General features: G+C 34.6%; 1 protein-coding gene across 9 annotated transcripts in view; it reads left to right on the plus strand.

Annotated features, from left to right (window-relative positions):
- The window catches only part of MBD5 (methyl-CpG binding domain protein 5), a 475,447-nt gene that overhangs the window by 153,036 nt on the left and 305,066 nt on the right, over positions 1–17,345 (plus strand). For all 9 annotated transcript variants that reach the window (XM_063647444.1, XM_063647445.1, XM_063647443.1 and 6 more), the window contains one exon: positions 2,364–2,457. The gene's annotated coding sequence lies outside the window, so the exon portion shown is untranslated. The remainder of the gene's footprint in view (positions 1–2,363; positions 2,458–17,345) is intronic.

Genomic DNA, 17,345 nt, shown 5'->3' on the forward strand with positions numbered 1-17,345 from the left:
AAATGGTATATGTGTATGAATATATTTTTATTGCAAAGTATTTGGGGACCTGTTTATAAGAATTTTCTTTTTTTTTTTTTTTGAGACAGAGTCTTGCTCTGTTGCCCAGGCTAGATTGCAGTGGCACGATCTCGGCTCACTGCAACCTCTGCCTCCTGGATTCAAGAGATCGATTCTCCTGTCTCAGCCTCCCGAGTAGCTGGGATTGTAGGCGCAGACCACCACACCCAGCTAATTTTTGTATTTTTTAGTAGAGACAGGGTTTCACCATGTTGGCCAGGCTGGTCTCGAACTCCTGACCTCAGGTGATCCACCTTCCTCAGCCTCCCAAAGTGCTGGGATTACAGGCTTGAGCCACTGCGCCCAACAACAGTTTTCAAAACTAAAACATTAATAGCCTATTTCATGTCATTTTTAGTAGTTACGAGAGAGAGAGAGAGAGAGAGAGAGACGATTCAAGACTTTATAAAATTTTTGACTTTGTATTTAAACAGAAAACGAAGCTAGAAGTGCTTCTCCCCAGCTTGCCACCCCCACTAATTTAAGGACAAAAAAAAAAATTGATTCTGAGCCATCAAGGGCATGTTTCTAGTTATATGTGAGGTTTTCAGTAAAATTTTCATTATGGAATATAACATTTCCCTCTTTTTTGCCACAGTATTTTATTGATTGTCTACCTACACAGTTTATCTAAGAGGATAGCAAAGCTTACAAAAGATGTAATCCATAAACATTATTTTAGTATGTCTACATTGATTTATTGCTGAAGTGCTATTTACTATATGTTCAAAGTTCCTTCCTAAGCTAGTGGGTCTTGGGATTATCTTTAAAGATTAGAAATATAATCTTAGAAAACTTAAGAAGTATTTACATAAATGCTAATAATGAGAGTCTAGTAATAGTCAGTGTTCATATGTGTGCTTTAGATCACAATTCTACATGGACTGTAGATCTACATTATAATCAAGATGCCTGTAAAGAATAGAGAATCTGCCTCAGCCTAGTTCTGAACGAGAACTGTGGGCATGCACCTGGGGTTCTAGATTTTAAAGTACTACTTTGGTCCTTAAGTGCATTACAGTTTGAGATTCATGCCAGCTACCAATTGCATCATGCTTGCATCCTTGTATCTAAGATATTACATGGTCATTGAGGTATGTTTGTGTGTATCATGGAAGCTTTCAAATCATTTTGACATTTAGTATTTGTATTAGAAATAACTCGATGTTTTTCATAGACATCCGTAAATAGTATTTTTGGAAGTTAATGTCTTATTAATATGTAGAAACTAAGCTAAATAGTTGCAGTGAAATTGTTTCTCAACTGGAGAAAAAGATATCCTTCCTTCATGCTTTTTAAAAATACCTGAGCCCTGGCCCTACCTCATACTAATTAAACCATAATATGTAAAGAATATGCTGAGTGTGAATATATTTTAAAAGTGTTTCAAGTGTTTGATTGTACAGCTGCAACTGAAAAACCGACATATGCACTAATGACCAAAAGGAGCAATGATATTGCTAATCCAAAAATCATTTATGTTTGGCTTGAGAATCTACAGTACTCAAAACCACTTACTTGGGAGGATGAGATAGGAGGATCTCTTGAGCTCAGGAGCCCAAGACCAGCCTGAGCAACATAGGGAGACCCTGTCTCAAAACAAAACAAAAATGAAAAGTACATACTAAGTATGGCACTGTAGCTTCCAAATCCTGTTTCCCTAACTGCATTGTCAAGGAATTCACAATCAAGTTCTTTAGGCAAAAAACGCTCTCTCTGGATAATCACATTTGTCTATTAGAGGAAATTTTATTTAAAGGGCTTTTTTTTATGCTAAGTTTAGCAGGTTGGTGTAAAGTACTGACTGGGGAGATTTAAGTAATAAGAGGAATAGAATTTTGAATTTTTCATGAGGACAGAATGATGAACTAATTGATTTCTATGATTTTGGCTTTTATAAGCAACTCAAGTGTAATTAAGAATATTTTTGTAATAATTTTGAGCAGGGACACTATTTTTTAGAATGGGGCTCTGTTTCTGCAGGACACCAGAATTTATGTATTTTAAATCGTATAAAAATTTTGCATAGAAACTAGGTAGCCAGATCAAATTAGTATTATAGAAAGTACTCAACTCTGAGATGGATCATAACATATGTTCCACAAAACATTCTGATTCTTCTAAAGGGTAAATCATAGTGTTATTGCTGTTTGTTTACATAAAATATGTCCTATAATACATCCCTTTGCCCAGGCTTATTATATAAAGTCATGAAGAATAATTTCAATTTTTTTATATTTAAAATAAGTGAAGCAATATCTATAATCTCAAATTCACTATATTTTCTTACGCTTTTCTTTTAGATGTACATTGAAGATGTCAGTTTCTACATGTGGGAAGTAGACATTGAAGGCTTTATGGTTTACAGACAAGATCTTTAGAAGTTAAGCACTAAAGGTAAGTAGTAACTATAGCCCCATATATAATTTCATGTAAATGGTTAGGGTTGTCAGATTATAATTCGACTTGTTAAACTTGTTTACTTTTTATCACTGCTCCTAAGTTACCTCACAACTGCATTCATTCATATTCAGACACAAATTTTTATTCCATAATATCATCTTGACAGAAAGTATCAGATTTCATTTGTAATAAGCGGTTGGTTAAAAAATAATAAATTGTAATACACGAGTGCAAACCAGTTAAGAATAAAGAATTAAAAAAGTAACTTCTGGCCGGGCACGGTGGCTCACGCCTGTAATCCCAGCACTTTGGGAGGCCAAGGCGGGCGGATCACGAGGTCAGGAGATCCAGACCATCCTGGCTAACACGGTGAAACCCGATCGCTACTAAAAATACAAAAAAATTAGGCGGGCGTGGTGGCGGGCGCCTGTAGTCCCAGCTACTCAGGAGGCTGAGGCAGGAGAATGGCGTGAACCCGGGAGGCGGAGCTTGCAGTGAGCCGAGATCGCTCCACTGCACTCCAGCCTGGGTGACAGAGCGAGACTCTGTCTCAATAAAAAAAGTAACTTCTATCAAACCTGTGAATACAACTCAGCAGAATTTAATGTGAAAAAATAATTAAACAGAAAAACTATCATTCATTGCACTGTTTTCTTTTCATGTATTTATTAATCAGCCCCTTTAACAAGTTAAGAACTTGTTCTTTATCCACTCCAAAACACTCTGTCATAGTTTCATATACTCATAACATTATAACCCCTGAATACAAACTTCTTTTCATTTTGTCATGGCTCCCCCAAAATTTCTCTTTACCTAGCATATTCTTTCACGTAGCACCTTCTGTTCACGCCTCCCATGACTGCTTACATACTTACATGACTAAGTAAATTTCTGACCACATTTTGTTAAAATTTCAAGTGAGATACAAGGGGAATAAACCTCCAAAAACAATATTTTAATGTTCCTTGCCAAATGGGGACAATGGAAGCCTGGAGAGTATGTGACCTGTAAACGGGTTGCTCCTATTCAGTTCTAGGATCCTTGCTCAATGGAAATTAGATGCTGTAAAATCAATTCTCAGTAGTTTTTTTAAAGAACAGAAATAAATTTGAAAAATCCTTATTTTTGAATAGCAGCAGAAAATTTTTCCTTTGAAAAAAAGTCCACTTTTGCTACTACATAAGCCAAGTAAAACAGTTTACAGCCCCTAGTGCAGGAGTGTTTTTTCTTTTTTCTATTTTTCTTTATTCTTCTAGAGTGCAAGTATTTAGAGTCTATTTTTTCTCCTTAATTTGTGGTTAACTGTTTAATGATTTTTGCCAGTTTTCTATAATGAATATTATTGTCAGAAATAACTTCTTTTGAAAACATAAGTGATATTACTTATTTCTAATTCATTTACGTAGTTATATATGGTGACTTGGTTACTTGGAAGAGGTATTCAATTGTTTTCTGAATTATAATGATTAGATAACTATTTTTATGGTTCCTTCTTCTCCACAGTCTAAATCAGATCCTTCTAGTAAAAAAAAAAAAATTTATATATATATATATCTTTTACTTTAAGAGATGTAGTCTCTTTAAGTTGCTCAGACTAGATTTGAGCTCCCAGGCTCAAGCAATCCTCCCACCTCAGCCTCTCAAGCAGCTAGGACTACAGGTGTGCATTAACCATGCCGGGCACTTTCTGGTTTTTGTTGTTGTTGTCGTGTGTTTGTTTGTTTGTTTTGAGACAGGGTCTTATTCTGTTGCCCAGGCTGCAATACAGTGGCATAATCATGGGTCACTGCAGCATCGACCTCCTAGGCTCAAGCCATCTTCCTGCCTCGGCCTCCCAAAGTGATGGGATTACATGCATGTGCCACCTTGCCTGGCATCTTTTTTTTAAAAGACCTTTTACACAAAGAGAAAGCAGAGTTAATCACACTCTTAGGTCCATGGGGCACTGTCATTACTGGTTCATGCAAAGCACTTCTTGTTTTATTTATTTATAAATTTTCCAGTCTCATTCTCCTGCCCTTGACCCATAGGAAATCATTCTAATATTATGATATTCTAAAATAATATCTATTGTACTGTTCTATTTTGTTTATATTTTCATAATGAGTATTGTTTTGCATGCATACATTTTAAAATTTTTATATGAGAAATTTCAAATAAATAAAAAGGAAAAGGGAGAATATTATGAACCGCCACATGTATGTCAGCTTCAACATTAGCATCTTATGTTTTACCTCTGACCTCTCCTCACCCTGACTTATATACATGAAATTTAAATAAAAAAAACAATTTGTTTTACCTCTGACCTCTCCTCACCCTGACTTATATACATGAAATTTAAATAAGTGTAAGTGAGATCATGCTGTGTATCTCATTGTGATTCTTACTATTTTATTTCATATAACCTTAAGTTTTAAACTTTATTTATGTTGCCATGTTTTTACTGCTTCTTACTGCTACATGGTAATCCACAGTATATGGCGGCCATATTTTCACTACCCATTTTCCTCAGTGTTTGCCATCCAAATTGCTTTCAATTTCCTTTTACCACAGACATCATGACGAACATTCTGATGTTCATCATGTCCTATCATGGAACTTTGCAAGGATTTCTTTAGAATATATACCCAGGAGCAGAATTGCTGGGTGACAGAATATATGTTTATGATTAATTTAACCAATCCCTATCAGATGCTCCTCCACATAAATACTTTGGTCTTTACAGCCTCCAGCAATAACCTTCTCATCATCCATGTCAGCCCTTAGTGTTATCCAGCTTACTCATGTTTTCAGCCTAATGTGTGTAATTTTATAGATCATTGTTTTAATTTGAGTTTTTTAAAATCACTATTGAGTTTGAGTATCTCATCATATACTTGTTGGCCTTTTGATTTCCCTCTTCTGAACTTGCTTCTCATATTCTTTATATATTTTTTCATTTGGGTTCAATTGTTTTATAGGAATTTGTTGTATGTGCTCGATATTAATTTCCTATCAGTTTAGATATTATAAAATATCTGCTTCCATTCTTTCAACTTTTAAATTTTATGCATGATGTTCTTTAAGTAGACATTCAGATTTTAAATATCCCATTAAAAATATTTTCTTGATGTTCGTTGCTGGAGTACATGAGTGCTACTGATATTTTTAAAAGTTTATCTTTGTTCTAACTATATTGCTAAACCCTCTTAACAGATTGTTCTTTTTTTTGAAATAGATGACTATAATCATTTGAAATTAATGATAATATTATTTCCTTCCTTTCCATCTTTATATTTAAACTTCTTTCTTCTTTCCTATATCTTTTTTTGTTAGTTCCTCTGGAACTATGTTAAAGAGTAGTAGTGATGTTGGCCATCTCATGTCTCATCATAAAGGTGAACCTAAAGTTTCTCAATTAATACTTACAAAATGTTTTTAATATATAACATTTAGCAAATTAAGAAAGGTTCTTCTATTTTTAGTTTGCTAAGCAGTCTTATAAATAGCTATTGAAACTTAACAATGCTTTTTATGATGTGTATGTTAAAATAATCATAAGGTATTCATCCTGTGGTATATTAATGTTATGTATTACATGTATAGAATTTCTAATATTAAACCATCCATGCATTCATAGTTTGCATCATGAAGTATTACCTGATCATGATGTATTATTCTTTAATACACTGTTGTGTTTGGTTAGCAAATATCTTATTGGAGATTTTGGAATCTATATTTTTAAGTTAAATGCAGTGTAATTTTTTTATTTTCCTTGTTTGGTTTTATAATTAAGATTACACTAGCCTTCTAAAATTAGATGTGCATGTTTGCTCCTTTTAAGAAAGGAATTTACTGTTTCTTTAATGTGTGCTAACTCAAATGTAAAACTATCTGGTTCTGGGGATTTTGGTGAGGACGTATCTTTGACAGTTATATGCATCTTTAATGCTTTTTGGTCAATTCAGGTTTCCTTCTCAGCTTCTTCCACTCCCCTTCCAATGTCTTTTGATGGCATCTGGTATTCTTCTCACCCTCAGGTATACCCCAGACTGAGTTTCCTTTGAGTCAGGAAATACTGAGCCCACATTCACATTCACAGGAAATCTCAGTGCCCACATTCAACTAAGCCATGTAATGGTCACCCCCCTTTTGGACTGACTGGGAATTGATTGTGCTAACCCTGACCACTGGTCTCTGATCTGCCTGGTCTTGCTTCAGTTAAACTCCCTCTGCCACTTAATCCTGCACTACAACAGTATCCTGCTTTTGCATAACTAGAAATTTCAGTTAATAATGCCCTGAATTGACTTCCTTATAGCTCTTAAAACTTCTGGTTACATGTGTCAAGATGAATATTTTGATAAAAGAATAAGTAAAGCATCATGTTCAAGAAGGTGAGTGTTGCAGAAGAAATGAACAATGATATGGTCTGATGTCCTCTACATTTGATATATAGTATATATCAATTTGATATATAGTATGTATCAATTTGATATATAGTATGTATCTGATTGTAGTTAACTCCAGGAGATTTTCCCCTTATCTTAGAGTTTGAACCATATAGTGACCATGTATTATCAGAAGAAAAATGAAGGGTATTTCCCCTTACAAAAAGAAAAAGGAGTAAAGATCATAAGCAGGAAGTTCATGGACACACTAACAAAAATAAATGAAATAGTAATTATAATTGTAATTGTTTATACATTACAGTGTGTGTCACCATTGTCGATATTTAAGTTTTCCCCACACTTTGAATGTTTTCTGAATTTATTTTGAATCTTTTATTACTAAAAAAAAAAATTGGATGTATATATATCTCTCCTACAAAGAATCTTGTACATTCTGACATCCCTTTGTCTCTTCATCTTCTCCTACCCCATCATTTGCTACTATCTACTTTAAATCCTAAACCATTATGCCCCTATGTTCTCCTTTTCATAGCTGTTGGCTATTTAAAAAAACAGCACATTTTGCCAAGATATTTTATCAGCATTACTTCACACATCTTTTAATTATCTTCCGTATTTGTTTCTATTTAAGCATTTTATCAAAAACTGTCTTCTGAGGTCTTGTATGCTTGGAAATATATGTCATCATAGCCTCATATTTGAATGACTGCATTGTCATATGTAAAAATCTAGGTTTTAAGATTTTTCCTTCAATACTTTGAAAATCTGTGATATTCCCTAATCACCACTGTAAAAAAATTTTTTTAATTAATTTAAAAAAATAAAATCCATGATTTTTTTTGTCTTGTTCAACTCCATCATTCCTTCAAATACATCCTTCTTAATTTTTTTTTTTTTTTTTTTTTTGAGACCGTCTGACTGTGTCACCTGGGCTGGAGTGCTGTGGCACACAATCTCGGCTCAACCTCCTCCTGGGCCCAAGCGATTCTCGCACCTCAGCCTCCTGAGTAGCTGGGACTGCAGACACACGCCACCACGCCCAGCTAATTTTTGTATTTTTTGATAGAGATGGGGTTTCACCGTGTTAGCCAGGCTGGTCTTGAACTCCTGACCTCAAGTGGTCCTCCCACCTTGGCTTCCCACAGTGCTGGGATTGTAGGTGTGAGCCACCAGGCCCAGCCTATTTTTCTTTCTGAGTCTCCTGTTATTGAGATGTTAGCACTGTCAATCCTTTAGCCTTTCTTTTATATTTTCTATATCCTTGTTCTTAGGTTTGAAGATTTCCTCAAACTGATCTTCGGATTCATTAATTTACTCCTCATTTAAATTCTATTATTTATCCAGTCTATATACTTCAAGTATTATATTTTTGTACCTAATATTTCTGCTTGCTTCTTTGTTCTCTTGTTCTTATTATATGCTGCTAATATCTTCCCTTATCTCTTTTAGTATGTTTATTAGGCTTATTTTAAGTTCTTGGGACATCACATTTAATATTTCTGCTTCTCTTAGAATCTGTATGCCAATATTTTATTTTTCTTTGAAAACAGTTGTGCTTCTTCAATGTCTTGATATGTTGACTTGTAAGATAATTTCCCTCTGGGGATATTGGCTACTATGACATCACATGTGGGAAGAAACTAGTATCCAGTCTGTGGCATTTTCAGTGAGCCCAAAGGATGAAAGGTAGGTAGAAAATCCCCAGGCTGCTTGAAAAATCACAGTTTATCAAGTCTACAAAATGACACCTCAGATCTCTGCTTCACCATCTCTCCCCTCCTCCCTGATCCCACCAGGGAGAACAGCAGCCAAAGCTATTTATTGTAATTTACCAGCTTTACGGTTTAGCAGGAAAGGGCAGAGAAATTACTGCCTAAGGTTAGTTAGTCTCCACCTGTTTTCTTCAGCTTTTTATAATATGGTTTATTTCTGAGGGCATTTGGACTGTAGTCTGAGTCCCTGTAGATATGGGAACTGTAAGTTTTTTACTCAAGTCATGGAATAGTCAAAAGCAGAACTCCAATAGTTCATTTCCTGTTTTATCCTCCCACATATTTGAAAGACTGCCTCCTGCCCCAGATCCAAGGCCCAAGCCACCAGCTAGCACACTTACCAGTTCAAAATTGTCCTTTTTCACCCCACTTTCTTCCCTGGGAGTTTTTGGGTTTTCTTATTTCTTGGCTTTTTTTCTTTGTATTTTCTATAGGAGTTGGTCTTTGGAGAGGGAACCAGACAGTATACTATTCCAACATCTTGGTATTATCTTTCTGAAAGAAACTCAAACAAAAGCTATACGTATGTGTGTACCCTTTCACCCAGAGATTACATTTCTAGAAATTTCTCCAAAATGTGTTATCAAGAACTATTTAATCATGATATTGGAAAACAATTTAAATATCCAAAAGTGGGGGTTAATTAAATAGATATATATTCATGGAATAAACTATTCTGAGTAATACACTACTGATTTCTGTGTTTTTAAAAAATTGATGTTCAGGTGTGGTGGCTCATGTCTATAATCCCAACACTTTGGGAGACTGAGGTGAGAGGATCACTTGAGCTAAGGAGTTCAAGACCAGCCTGGGCAACATAACGAGGCCTCCTCTCTACTAAAAAATATAAAAGTAAAATATCAGCTAGGGATGGTGGTACATGCCTGTAGTTCCAGCTATTCAAGAGGATTGCTTGAGCCTAGCAGATCTTGATCTGTTTCTAATGACTGTCTTTTCTCTTGGTTTTAGGTCACATTTTCCTACCTTTTAAAATGTCTTCTAATTCTTAAATTGATGGGTTTGCATAGGATAGTTTTTAAATGTGGATATTTAGCATGATTTGCATATCTCTATTAAAGTACTTCTCAAACCATAATTATTTCTTTACCTCTATAACACACAGAATGTTAGGGCTGAGAAAAGGATGACTGGAGCTGGCAGTTGAATCACTGGTTTAGTTGCAGTATGGTACTAGAATGAAAGTAAAAATATAAATAAATAAAGAATGAGTAATATGGTTTGGCTGTGTCAACACTCAGATCTCATCTTGAATTCCGACGTGTTGTGTGAGGGACCCAATGAGAGGTAATTGAATCATGGGGGCGGGTCTTTCATGTGCTGTTCTCGTGATAGTGAATATGTCTCATGAGATCTGATAGTTTTAAAAATGGGAGTTTCCCAGCTCAAGCTCTCCCTTTGCCCTCTGGCATGATTGTGAGGCCTCCCCAGCGATGTAGAGAAGCATATACCCATTGTCAACAAGAGGGTAGATGCAGCATCATGGAAACACTTTACAGTGCTTTGAATATTACCAAAATCAAAGTGCCCTTAAAAAAGTAAAGAGAAATTAAAACAGTCATGAAGAAAAGAGCCTCAAATTAAAATAGAGACTTTTAGAGATTTTTTAATAACAGGACATTTTGCCATTGTGATTTGGAGAAAGTTTTTCCTTATAGTTTTTAACCAACTTGAGAATAGACACAAAGAGCCAGATGGGAAGACAACTAAATCTAAACATTTTACAAAACCTTGATACTGATCAGCATCTAGCCAAGAATTATAAGACATGAAAAAGTAGGAAAATGTAACCCCAAACCAAGAGAATAGACAATCAGTAGAAACAGAGCAAGAAATGACAGCAATAATGTAAACAGCAAAGACTTTAAAACATCTAATTGTACACATATACAAGGATATAAAGTAAAACATTAAAATAATGAAGAGAGTCTTAGAAAATATATTTTTTAGCTCTAGGAATTCCCATATCTGAATGGAATATCCACTGGGTGGGTTTCTCAATGCAATAAACATTGCCAGTTAAAAAGATCAATAGACTTGAAGTAAGTATGAAAAACTGAACTGCTGCTGGGTACAGTGGCATGTGCCTATAGTCCTAACTACTCAGGAGGCTGAAGTGGAAGAATAGTTTGAGTATAGGAGTTTGGGGCTGTAGTGTGCTATGATCACATGTGTGGATAGCCACTGCACTCCAGCCTGGACATACTAGCCAGTCCCCAAGTCTAAAAAAGAGTAAGTAAAGTAAAATAAAAACTGAATTAGAGAGTAAGAAAACTGAACCCTCCCCCTTCCTCCGTACCCAAAAAAAAAAAAAAAACCCAGCACCTAAGTGTCCTGATACCATGAGGTATAACAAATATGGAATTGGAGTTGCAGAAGGGGTGAGGGCATAAAAAAATATTTGAAAAAATGTGGCCAAAATTGTTCCACATTGGATGAAAAATAGAAACATAAAAATCCAAGTTCATTTAACTTCAGATAGAAAAGAAAACCACACCAAAACATATCATTTCTGAAACCAGTGATAAAGAGAAAAGTCATAAAAGTAAATGAAGAAAAAGGCACATCACAAACAAAACGCAAGACAAAAATGAACTGACTTCACATCAGAAACAATGCAAACCGGAAGATAATGGAATGAGATCAGTATCAAAAGATGAAGACTTATAAATCTTAAATTCTATATCCAGGAAAAAACATCTAAAATGATGACATTTTCAGAAAAAAAAAAAATCCACTGAGAGAATTCATTGCTAGCAGACCTGTTACAAGAAATGTTAAATAAAGTCTTAAGGCAGAAGAAAAATGATACTAGATGGAAACTCGATCTCTTCAGAGGAATGAAGAACCCCAGAAATTGTAAATATATTGGTAAACATAAAAGACTGTTGTTTATATATTTAAAAAGATAACTGACTGCTTAAGTAAAAAACACTGAAAAATAAGAATGAATATTTTGTTATCACATATGTAGAAGTAAAATATATGGCAACAGTGCAAAGAATGGGAGGGAGAAATTGTAGTACAGGTGGAATATTCCTAATCCCAGAATCTAGAATGCTCCAAAATTCAAAACTTTTTGAGTGCCAACCCGATGCTCAAATGAAATGATCATTGGAGCATTTCAGATTTTGGATTTTTGGATTAGGGATTCTCAATCTGTTTAACACAAATATTCCAAAATTTGAAAAAATTCAAAATTTGAATGAATTCTGGTCCCAGACATTTCAGATATTGTGTCTTAAGCTCATTATATTATTAGGAAATTATAGGCTATTATTTAAAATTGGGCTGTGATAAGTTAAAGATGCATATTTAAACCCTAGAGCAATCACCAAAGATTTAAAACAAAGAAATATAGCTGATAAATCAATAGAGGAAATAAAGTAGAATACTAGAGAACTGGCTAGGCATGATGGCCAATGCCTGTAAGTAAACACTTTGGGAGGCCAAGGGAGGAGGATCACTTAAGCCCAGGAGTTTGAGACCAGCCTGGGCAACGTAATGAGACCCCATATCTACAAAAAATTAAAAAATTAGCCAGGCATAGTGGTGTAAACCTGTAGTCTCAGAGGCTGAAGCTGAAATGAGAGGATAACTTGAGCCCAGGAGGTTGAGGCTGCAGTGAGCCATGATTGCACCACTGCGCTGTAGCCTGGACAACAGTGTGAGACCCTGTCTCAAAAAAAAAAAAAAAAAATTAATCATTTCAAAAGAAGACAACGTTAAAAATGAAAGAACAGATGGAATAAATAGAAAACAAATAGCAAGGTGCTAAACTTAGAACCAACTATATCATCACTATATTAAGTATAAATTGTCGAAACACTCAGATTAAAAGGCTTTTTTTTTTCATCAGACTGATAAAAACCCAATAAACAACTCCAGGTGTTGGCAAACTTTTTATTAAAAGGACACATTATAAATATTTTAAGATTAAGGTTCATACTGTTTTCTGTCACAACTACTCAACTCTCTTATCAGAGGTCAAAATGTAAACAAGTAGGTATGTCTATGTTCCAATAAAACTTTATTTGCAAAATAAGCAATTGGCTTTTTGTAGGGGGTTAGATATAGTGGGTAGACTCCTGCTATACTAAATAGGAGTGCATTTTAAATATAAAAACACAGGTAAGTTAAAAGTTAAAGGATGTGTTAAATATACCATGCAAACACTAATGATCAGAAAGTCAAGATGACTAAAATAATAAGAGAAAAAGTATGTGTCTGGACAAGTATTTTAACAGAGATAAAGAGGAAATTTTATAATAAGATAGTTCAAGAGGATTTATTCTCCTAAATGTATATCCACTTAACAATAGATCTTAAAAATATATGAAGCAAAAACTGGTAAGAGTTGAAAGAAGAAATAGGTAATTCCACAGTTATAGTTAGATATTTCAACCTTCCTCTCCCATAAATAGTTATAACAAGTAAACAGAAACCAATAAGAAAATAGAAACCTTCAACAACACTAAAAACTAACCTGATCTAATTGACATTTGTAGAACATATGACTAATAACAACAGAATACACATTTTTTTCACTGTGCATAGAACATTCATCATGATAGAACATATGCTGGCCCATGAATATCAATAAATTTTTAAAGATTGAAATCATCCAGAGTATGTTCTCTGAACAAAACAGAATTAAGTTATAATCCAATACCAAAAAAGCAGGAAAACCTCTCGATATTTGGAAATTAAGCAGCACACTTCTAAACTTATGAGTCAAGAAAAAAATTCACAAGAGAAATTAGAAAATATCTTGAATTGAATTGTGATGAAACCACAACAGAAAAATGTAAAATGCAACTAACACATGGCTTAGAAAGAAATTTGTAATTTTAAAAATAAAAGCAAATTAAACTAACTAAAGTAACAAGGCAACAACAAGGAAATAATATAAGGAATGGATGGGAAGTCATTAAAATAGCAGGTGGGAGATCTTGATGATGACAGCCCTCAAGTTGAGTAACAACTTGTTGCAGTCTGGCCTGGCTGTTATCTTTGCACAGGTATCATTGGTATCACTCATCCTCTTACATGAGGATTTCCTTTCTCCTATGTTGAAACTCATGTTTCTTAATCTTTTTTTTTTTTCCTTAATTTTGCCCTCTCATTTTTTGGAGCAAGTCCTCCAGGAAGTTCTTGAGAAAGAATGTATAGGAGGTAATTTTTTGTAATAGTTCCATTTCTCATTGTTTTAAATTTCCATGAATGTTAGATCTTTCCACTGTGGTTTCATTTATATTGCCGTAATCTGTTATGACTAGTGTAGGTAATTAGATGTAGCTATTTTTAAATATTTTTGTGCCACTACTAAAAAAAAAATTGTTTCCTTCATGTAATGCCTATAACTATATGAGGGAAGCATTCTGAAAGAGTCCCTTTCATAAGAAAGAAAATTCCAGAAGATATTGGTATTAAAAGAATCAATCTCTTAGGTAAGCTTTGTTACTCAGAATTGTGTTTACCAAAATAGGTACATCTCCATTTGTGTATATTTCTTCTATGTAAAATTAAAATTTTTGTCATCAGTAATAACAGTATGACTTACTATCTTTAAAACTTGATGTCTTTTATGAAACGCAAGAATGTAGATCATCTGGTAACCTAGGTTACCAAATGGGAAATCTGTGAGCCAGAGCTAGCCATGATTCCTCTTGTTATTTTCTATGAATTTGAATTGCCTAATTCATTCATGTTTGGGATTATTTTATTGTGTCAGACAAAGTAGGCTATTTTATAGGCAAACGGAGTGGGGGTGCCGTTTGCATTGTTGTGTGTGTGTGTGTGTGTATAAAAAAATCTGTATGTAACATAGATTGTATAGCACTTGGTGTACCTCCATCCACATGTGCCAAAATTGGAAAATTAATATATCTCACTTGAACAAAAGTATGGCAACTTATATTTGCCAAAACCAGCTACAGAAATATTCCAGATCCCACATGCTCTTTATACTCTTTATACTCTCCCATCAAGAGGTAGATTCCATTTCCCCTCCTCCTGAAATTTGACTTCTTTGACCAATAGAATACAGTGGAAGTGACTCTAGTTAGCTTCAAAGGCTTAGGCATAAAAGGCAATCCCATTCTGCTAGGATCTCTCTCAGAATACTCACCCTTGAAATCCCAGTCCCCATATTGTGAGGAAGACTGAGCCACATGAGAGGCTACAACCACACCAAGCATGTGATGGAGCAAGTTTTCAGATGATTTCAGTGCCCAGCCTTAAAGGTGCCCCAGCTGGCACCAAGTGGAACAGAGACAAACTATCCCTGCTGAACTCTGCCTAAATTTTTAAACAAACTAATTATTGTTTGTTATACAGCAGTAATTAATTAGGACAAAAAAAGGTTCTGTTTTCAGGTAAGTTTGGAAAGTACCACATTAAAGAACAGCAAAGGAAGTTTCCTTCCTGCAAGAAAGCCTTCAGTGTGCTAATGTGTGTAATGGTCTCCAAGATCATATAGCATGCACTTTGCAAAGAGCATGTTAGTTCTATGTTCCATGGAACTTGAGAAACCCTTCTCCATATTCATTATTTTAATGGTTATGTATTCTATTAATAAAGTATGATGCTTCATTCTTCTGTGCTTGAACACTTAGGTTACTTATAACATTTTGCTGTTACATGTGATTTAGTGTTTTCCTTCTTTTATTTATTTCCTTAGGCACTACTCTTTGGAGTAGAATTACTGTGCCATAGCATCTGAATTTTTTTTTTTTTTTTGAGACAAAGTTTTGCTCTTTTTACCCAGGCTGGAGTACAATGGTATGATCTTTCCTAACTGCAGCCTCCACCTCCCGGGTTCAAGCGATTCTCCTGCCTCAGCCTCCAGAGTAAACTGAAATTACAGGGACCCACACCATGCCCAGCTAATTTTTGTGTTTTTAGTAGAAATGAGGTTTCACCATGTTGGCCAGGCTGGTCTCAAACTCCTGACCTCAGGTGATCTCCCTGCCTCAGCCTCCCAAAGTGAAATTCTTAATGACTGGCTACACTAACTTACAAAAAAATTAAAATATTTTACATTGCCATAATCAATACAGGTTTTTATCTCCAGAGTCTTGATAGCTATTAACATTTTCCTTTTTTTCACTAAAATATAAAATGGAAATATAATTGTTTTGATTTGAATTTAATGTCTATCAAGATTGCATCTTTTTTATTGTCTTTGTATGTGTGTGTAGATCCAACATGTTTATCACCACAACTACCTGAGTTCTAATGGTCCCAAGACAACTCTACCACCAAATTTCCACCTTTGTTTCTCAATGTTTCTGTGCATCGGCTTCCTCTGTAAAGGGGAATACAAAAATTACCTGTTTCAGGTTGTTACAAGGAGTAAAGGAAATAATGTACATAAAGCATTTGGTGAGGTTTTATAAATTATGATATCATAATATATAAAGAACAATAAATAAGTCTAGGTTTTCTCCTATAGATGAATTACAGTGATTTTTACATGTTATCATAGTAAGTTCATCATATATATTAGATATAAGCACTTTGTTTTATTTTTTATTGTCATTTTTCTTATCTTTTGATTTCATTGTATAAAAGTTATAAATATTTATAATGAAATGGCAAGGAAAAAAGCTTATAAATGTTCATATGATAACTTCTTCTGCTTCTTAATGGTTAAAAGTACCTTCCATCTACCTATGAAATTAAAATATTCTTCTATAAATTATTCCATCAAGAAAGCATCGTGCTATGAACTATATTAAACACAGGGATCATAAGAAGACATAATGACTTTCCTAGAGTAGCTTCTAATCTGGTCTAAGAGAAAGATTGTATTGTTCAGGGTTCTCCAGAGAAACAGAATCAGTAGGGGGGAATATATATATGTATGTATGTGTATATGTATATATCTGTGTATATTATATATATGAATATATCATATTTGTATTTATGCATGTATATGTACATTTACAGAAATTTATTTCAAGATATTGGCTTAAGCAACTAAGGGACTGGCAAGTATTAAATTTGTAAGGAAGGCCACATGCTGAAAACTCTAGGGCAGGAGCTGATACTGCAGTCTTGAAGCAAAATTTCTTCTTTAAGTATATCTCAGCTTTGCTCTTAAGGCCTTTCAACTGATTGGATGAGGCTCATTCAGATTGTGGAAGATAATCTCCTTTACCTAAAGTCAACTGATTGTAGGTATTAACCCCAGTATTGTTTAACTGAATAACTGAGTACTCTAGCCTATCCAATTGAGGCAGAAAACTAACCATCACAAAGGCAAATAATGTGGCAGACTTTTAACAGTAATTTTCATATTAATACATTTCAGCACTTCAATATTAAGTCATTCTTTAAATTGTGGCCTTTAATAAATAAACAAATAAAATGAATAAACTAATATGTTGAAAGGGAAAAGATGGCCAGGCACGGTGGCTCATGTCTATAATCTAAGCACTTTGGGAGGCTGAGGTGGATGGATCGCTTGAGGCCAGGAGTTCAAGACCAGCCTGGGCATGATGGTGAAACCTCATCTCTACAAAAAATTAGCTTGGCATTGTGGCTTATACCTGTGGTCCCAGTTACCCTAGTGGCTCAGGTGGGAGGATCACTTAAGCCCAGGAAGTTGAGGCTGCAGTGAGCCAAGATTGCACCACTGTACTCCAGCCTGGGTGACAGAGTAAGACCCTGTCTCAAAAAAAAAAAGAAAAAAAAA

The sequence above is a fragment of the Pongo pygmaeus genome, chromosome 11 (assembly GCF_028885625.2).
Source record: "Pongo pygmaeus isolate AG05252 chromosome 11, NHGRI_mPonPyg2-v2.0_pri, whole genome shotgun sequence".
Taxonomy (NCBI): Eukaryota; Metazoa; Chordata; class Mammalia; order Primates; family Hominidae; genus Pongo; species Pongo pygmaeus.